Below are 6,712 nucleotides of genomic sequence, written 5' to 3'. Positions count from 1 at the left end.
GTGGGCTTTGTGCGATCTAGTCCCCACTAGCAGACTTCGACTGCTAATTTCCCATTCTGCGGGATTGTCCTGCGAGGAGACATGGTCGGGCCCATCCGCTCTGTCTCCCCCAAACACCGCCTGGGTTCCGAAGTCCCGGAGTCTCTGCGGAGAAGTTTAAGTTTAAAGCTTCATCGGTTCTTTGCTATCTTCGCACTTCTCTGCCAGGAAAAAAAAAAAAAAAAAACAAGAAGAAGAAAAAGAAGAGGGAGAAAAAAAACCCCAAAACACAACATTCTGCGTGTATGTGCACACATACGTACACATAATATTGTTAAGCGAGGGAAAAGCTGCTCCATTAATATGGGGAAGAAACCCAGGCTGAGGTTTTTTTGGGGTGTTTTTTTTGTTGTTTTTTTTTTTTTTTCCGAGGGATCCAATTATTATAAATAATTACGGATGAAAAGAAAACTCACTTATTATGCACTTCTAATACTGTGACTGCATAGGAGAGAAAGGGGCCAAGCCAGTGATTAATTAATATCGCCCTGGCGTAGCTGTTCTCTCGCGAAAGGCCTTTTCCCCCATCGCCGCTGTTATCATGAAGCTCGAGTCATGTGTAGCCAGGAAGGGATCTTGTTTATAAATTTATATGACGACCTTTTCTTTGTGTGTGCTCTAAAGTTGATATGGACAAATTGCAGAGGTATACAATTTAAGTAGATGCACTTTTAATCACCGATCATTAAAATGGTTATGTTAAATATACTCAATTACATGCATGACTTCACCCTAACAGTACTTTCTATTCTCCCAGCTGCTCACGTATTCCTTAACTATAGTCAGCAGAAGAAACTCGATTATGCTGAATCCATACATTTCTATGGATTTCATCAGCCTAATTAATGCTTCAGTGTGGTCCATGTGTCTGAATGGTCCCTTTGCTATTACTTGGGTAAAGAGGCAGTGCTGGAATGCAGAGGGTCTTTCTTTCAAAGATACCCATGGGGGTCACTCTAGGACTCTAATGGCAAAGGTAGCAAGTGTTAAATAGCAGAAACATGCAGAGAAAGGGAAGGCAGCGATGTAAAAGGGACATTGATACTGTAGGTATGCCCAACAGGTCAGTGATGATAATTAAAACGCTTCAAGAAAAGGTAAATGGAAAGCTTCCACAATTCGCATCATGCCTGGTTAAAAGCAAACAAATCAGCCCACCAGCACCTTGCTGGTCCTGCGGAAAAACAAAAGGGGGGGGGGGGGGGGCGGGGTTGGAAGGGGAAGAAATAAAAGAAAAAGAAGTTGACAGCAGATTTTTAGCCTGAATAACTACCAGGGCAGCCTCCTCTGGGAGCACCGCGCTTGGGTGCCCCATCTCCTCTCTAATTTTCTCGTTGCAGAAGTGCAGGCCGTGAGGGGATAAGGGGAGGAGGAAGGTGCTCGGCCGGGCAGGGCGCGCCCCCGCTGCCGCCTCCTGCGCGCTCCCTGTCTCCGCGCCGCCGGGGGCTCCCGCACTCCGGGGCACTGCGTGTGCCCACGGAGGTGTGATAAGTAGCTCTGCCCTCGTCTCCCCAGCTTTCTTCCGAAATGAAGGAGAGATTAAAATAAATGGAACGCATCGCATCTTGAACGCAGCCAGCCAATAGCTGCTTATATCACTCATCTTCCCGTCTTGGCGTTTAGTGCATCTAAAAGGCAAAAGAGCTTCCTGCTACTTAAGCAACATTTTAATCAATCAATGAGATATACATCGAGATGTATTTATTTTTCTGTCCCCACCTGTTGTAGTCGAAGACCATCTGATCACATCTTTCTCTGGCTGCTAGGAGAAGTGAGGGGAAAGCAGACATCTTGTCACCCACCGCACTGCCAAAAAAGGTGGTGATGAAGCCCGCATCCCTTACCTGTTCTTCCACCGTGCAATCTGCAAGTGACTTTGTCCTGACTTCGAGTCAATGACTTGCTACAGCCTTCATCCTTCAAGTGGAGAGAGAAAGCAGGAAAGATTTCAGATCTATAACCAAATTATAACCTAGGAACTTTATGCTTGTCATGCTAATTTAATGACTTTCATAGTAAGTGTAGACTTTCTGTCTTTTGAAATTAGCTCTTCAAAACGCTTTGTGTAATGACAGACACTAGACATTAAGAGACAAATGCACAAGCAATAGTGGGATAATAATCTGGCAAACACTGCTCCATTTAATATTAAAATGGAGAACAAAGTGCATTAAATCTCAGCGGAAATGTACTTTGTTGCCCTGTGCCATGGGCCTGGGCTCTGAGTGTCCCAAAAGGAGAGTGTCCTCCAACAGCTGCCATGCCTGGGTTCATCTGGGAAAAGAGCAAATACCAGATGTGGACTGAAAAATAGTACATCCCACACTGCAGTGCCCCTTTGCTTTCTGGTGGTGCTCACACGAGTCTGAGTGCTGTAAGTATCCTGATTTTGACAGCCCAGTTCTGCTGGGCCTGGCTTCTTGCTTGGGTCCCAGTGGGGGAATATACATTCTACTCTCTCTTATATGGCTCTGAATGTACGCATCCCCTACATCCTTAAAAACGTTTCTGTGCTCCCATGTTACTCTTGAGTGCTCCAGAAATCTGTCCAAGAGATGGTATTGATAACAAATGGGGGGTAAACCCAAAACTATAGGTGTATTGCAATCTGGGTAACTCATTGCATATAATTGTAAATAAGGTAAGTTCACACGATGATCAAATAACCAGGGAACAAGAGGCCTATTTTAATCAGGTGGTTATCTCTCCTTGGTGGAGATCAGAGCTCCATTGCTCCTGGCCTTCTCATTGTGTCCCCCCTGCTGGAAATGACAGCTCCTTCAGAAATAACTAACTTGGTCCCTGGGATGGGATTTCAGCTCTTTTACACTACACATGTACCAATTGTCATTTTACAGCTACAGTGATACCTCTGAATTATATAAGTGTATAAATTCAGCCTCATTAAATCCCCCTTTTTGGATAGCCTCAAGAATAGAGAGTATATTACTGTAAGCCAGGAGATACTTAAATTATACCCAAATGGGGATGGAAATGTAGTGGTACTTAAGTACACTCCTTTTCTCAGCTACAGATGCTTTGTTTCCCCCCCTCCCCTTTAGAATGTTATGATATTACAAATGCAACAGTTCCCTTATGTCAAAACAAACTATCTGAAATCCTATTTCTTGGCTCAGTCTACGGGGGGTCCCTTTGTGGTGGGGACAAAACCACAAAGATATGATCAAACACCACAGCCTAACCAAAGAGAAATTTATCGTTCATCTGAGAAAGCTTCCCAATTGGATGTTAAAGCCCTCCCCTTCCAGAAAGCATCTCAACATGCTCTGTAAGTTGTTTTCTTGTGCTTGTGCCTGTGTGTGCAGATAAGTCGGGGTGTGCAGAGGGACAGGAAGCTGAGAGCAGCGATTACTCTGCAGCTTAGAGCACTCCCTTTCCACGGGTTTATTTTTCCACCCAAGCCGATCTAAAAATAAAGGTTTCAGTGGGAAATCTGTGCTCAAGCCGGCTGCTGCTGCCACTGCGGCCCCGACCGCTGCCGGGATCACCCCGCGAAGCTCCCCAAAGCTGGGTTTGCTGAGAGGATTGGGGATGTCTCCTTCCCCTCTTTTCCAGCCCTCACAAGAGGGTCAGTGGTTTAACCAGGCGTCACCAGGACTTCATTTTATTCCCGGCTCACTGAAGCGTGTGGCTTTTAGTGACTGATTGCCGCGGTGGCGGTGCGTGGCACCGGGACTCTCACTGTGCGGACTCCAGATGGGCACGTCCCGCCGCTTCGGGGCGGGGGGGCACGGTCGCTTTGCAAAGGCCACCGAGACACTGAGATTTGTTCTGGGTCAACCCTCCCCAAACGCCAAAGTTGGGAAACAACTTTCGCAGCGTGTGTCGGGGTGGGAAGGAGGGAGGGAGGGAGCTGTGGGGCCGCAGCGGTGAGGGGCGCCGTGGCTGGGGCCGCCGGCCGGGTTTCCCCGCCTCCTCTTTCCCCCACCCCGCCCCAGCGCATGCCCCCGTCCCTCTGTTCAGCTCTTCCTCCCCGAGCCCCGGACGCGCAGACAGCACGTTTCCAAACTTTGAAATGCCAGATCACGTTATTGCTGTGGCAGGAGGCTGCTTTCGGATCTGTGACAGCTGAGTTTTCCCTATCGATTATGTGACATTGCAGTTCATTTATACAGCTCAAAAGCTTAAAGACACTGGAGGAGCCCCCGGTTTAACCCGAAATCCTAACAGAAAGTGAATCAACTTTCTGGCCAGTGTTTAAACTGATAGATCAGAACTTAATTCGGAGAGACAGAAAAGGAGAGAAACGACAGCACGGATTTATCTTGGACAGCGTCCTTCGCTGAAACTTCAGAAACTGCGGCGTGGAAAATCCAGGGCCGAAATGCTAATTAGAAGCAGGGCGCCTAGTGCCTAGATATGTTCTGTGGTTTAGGGAGCAGGTGGCAGAGCTTGGAGTGTTGCGCAGGTGCATGAAATTCGTGCAAGGGTCACGGCTGTGAGCCGGTGGCCGGGCTCGGGGCGTCTCTGCCCGCCGGGGCCGGGCGGCAGCTCCCGGCGCAAAGACGGCGCCTTTCGGGAGGGCTTGGCGTAGGAGAGAGGAGGTTTTCCTCGCCCACATGGGGGACAGGACTGGTTCCCTTAAGCTGCCGGGTCCTTCCTTTGGCTTTTTTAACAGTTTTTTTTTTTTTTTTTTCCAGGGGCCAGCCCAGGTCCCGGTCCCTCCTGCTCCCTCCCCCGTCCTCGCCGAGGTTTCATTACTTGCTGTTAGTGCCTGGAAACAATAAAGGATGTAGGACTGGGCTTTTATTGATTATTTGTCACCCTGTATTTGTCAGTTTCAATAACTTTTCCTGAAGTTTTACTTACGGGCACTTGAGCTTTCGGATTAGGCCAGCTCTGCGGATTGCAGTGAGGGGTAATTATCCACTGGCCTGCTTCCCTGCAGCCGGAGAGAAAAGAGCATTAACTTATAGAATGAGCAGGATGCGGCCCTAGTCCTCACCTCCCCGCTAAGCGCTGCCCTGGCGCAGCCGGGAAATCTCAACGGCCCCGCCAGACGCCTCCGGCCCCGCTCGCCCTGCGCGGGGGCAATGGGCCTCGGCAGCGCTCTGCCTCTCAAGAGGATTGAGGGGGGAGCTCTCCCAAACTCCCGAAGCCGCCCTCCCCCTCCCCCCCTCCCTTTTTGGGGATGAGACATCACTACTGGAGAGACGCTCCCCGGGACACACACACACACACACACCAGGGACCCACGACACTGGTGCACGAATCGGGGCTTTCGGCTGCGGCCAAATCCCCGGGATTCAATTAAAAAGCTGGCTCGCGCGGCTGGCGGGGAGGCGAAGCTGGGGGATTTGTATTATGAAGATCGACTCTTCAAAACTGCCCGCCTGGCAGCCCTGCCGCGCTCCCGTCGGCGGAGGGGACTCAGCTGCCCCGGGAGCCTCGGCCGGAGCCCTGGCAGTGGGGAGAGGAGGAGCGGTGGGAGCTGCGGGGACCGGGGGCGAGGGAGTGGCCCCCGCATCTCTCCTTGCCTTTGCAGAGAGGGAGGGTTAAAGCTTCCTCGAGAGAAGACCTTCTGTCTGGCTATCTTCCTTCTCTCATAACTTTAATACATCTCCCAAGAGATGCGTACTGCCTCAGCTATACTCATTTGTAAGCACACTAAAGACAAGTTAGCATAATCGTTCCCTGGGCTGGCAGGGTGCCTATCGTGTACAGTGTAGCGTTTGATGTACTGTATTTCATACCACTGCAAGCTAAGAGACAAGCGAACACAGAGTGCCCAGTTACACAGGATTTAATTACAGCGGAATGCGTTCTCCATGCTGATTAGGAGAAAAATCAATCGGGGGCTTATTTGCCACAATGAACTAATAAAAAAAAAAAATTTATTAAAGCAATAATCTCATCCCAAAACGGTCTAAATATTATTGTTTCAGTTGCATTGAAAGGGAATTCAGACTGAAAGTGTTGCACAGAGAGCATCAGGGAGTCCTTCTCTATGAATTCAGTAAGTTTCCAACCTCTTTCCAAGGGCTCACTTGCCGGCTTAGAGTCTTTGAAATGGGGATCCGAGTTCCTCTATTTCAGGTCTGGGTGTGTGGGTTGCTGTAGAACCTACAAGGCAGGGTCCTCTGTGGTCTGCAGCTGTCTATGCTGAGGCAAACAGCACACAAGCTTCCCACTGGGTCTTAAAAGATTTCCTGCTTTCCAGTAATTTACATGTGAAATTCCTAGAAGAGGGAAGGCCACACAAAAGATCCCCAAGCCATAGGCTGAGATAAATGACTTCTTGTAGTATCATTAGAAAAACACCATGCGATGTGCCAAAATTTCTCTGATAGGGATGAAGGAAAAAAACATTCCCTTGGGAGGGTGCTGAGCACCGGGCTGGGCTGCGTGGGGAGGAGGAGGGGACCACAGTGCCCTTGCTTCCTTTCTCCCATGTGAAACTGCTCCCTTCTTCTCATGACAGAATTGCAGTTGGCTGGGTGCTCCCCTGGGGAGTCAGTGGGAGGCTGGAGGGTGTGCAGGCAATGCAGCGCTGGTGGGCCACGTTCACACAGGGAACTGTGGGATGCCCATGAGCTTAAAGTCTGTGACTCAAGAGATGCTGATTTTGCTTTACAGCTTTCTGTAACTCCAGTCATCTCTGTCCCAAACCGGAGAGGACCTCATTTCCTGCTCAGTGATCTGCCAACCACAA

At 49.5% G+C, this 6,712-nt stretch overlaps 1 long non-coding RNA gene across 1 annotated transcript; it reads right to left on the bottom strand.

Annotated features, from left to right (window-relative positions):
* Positions 1–512: 512 nt before the first annotated feature.
* Positions 513–5,753, bottom strand: LOC133268805 (uncharacterized). Its single transcript, XR_009743172.1, has 4 exons — positions 5,246–5,753; positions 4,870–4,942; positions 1,884–1,956; positions 513–1,801 (listed from the first exon to the last, which is right to left on the bottom strand). It is a non-coding gene; the product is annotated as an uncharacterized LOC133268805 (long non-coding RNA).
* Positions 5,754–6,712: the final 959 nt, after the last annotated feature.

This window comes from Pezoporus flaviventris, unplaced genomic scaffold, assembly GCF_033815535.1.
Source record: "Pezoporus flaviventris isolate CSIRO_AGI_PZ_B2104156 unplaced genomic scaffold, CSIRO_AGI_Pfla_v1 ptg000013l, whole genome shotgun sequence".
NCBI lineage: Eukaryota > Metazoa > Chordata > Aves > Psittaciformes > Psittacidae > Pezoporus > Pezoporus flaviventris.
Note: the sequence above shows the minus strand (reverse complement) of the source record. Positions and strands in the feature narration are given on the sequence as shown.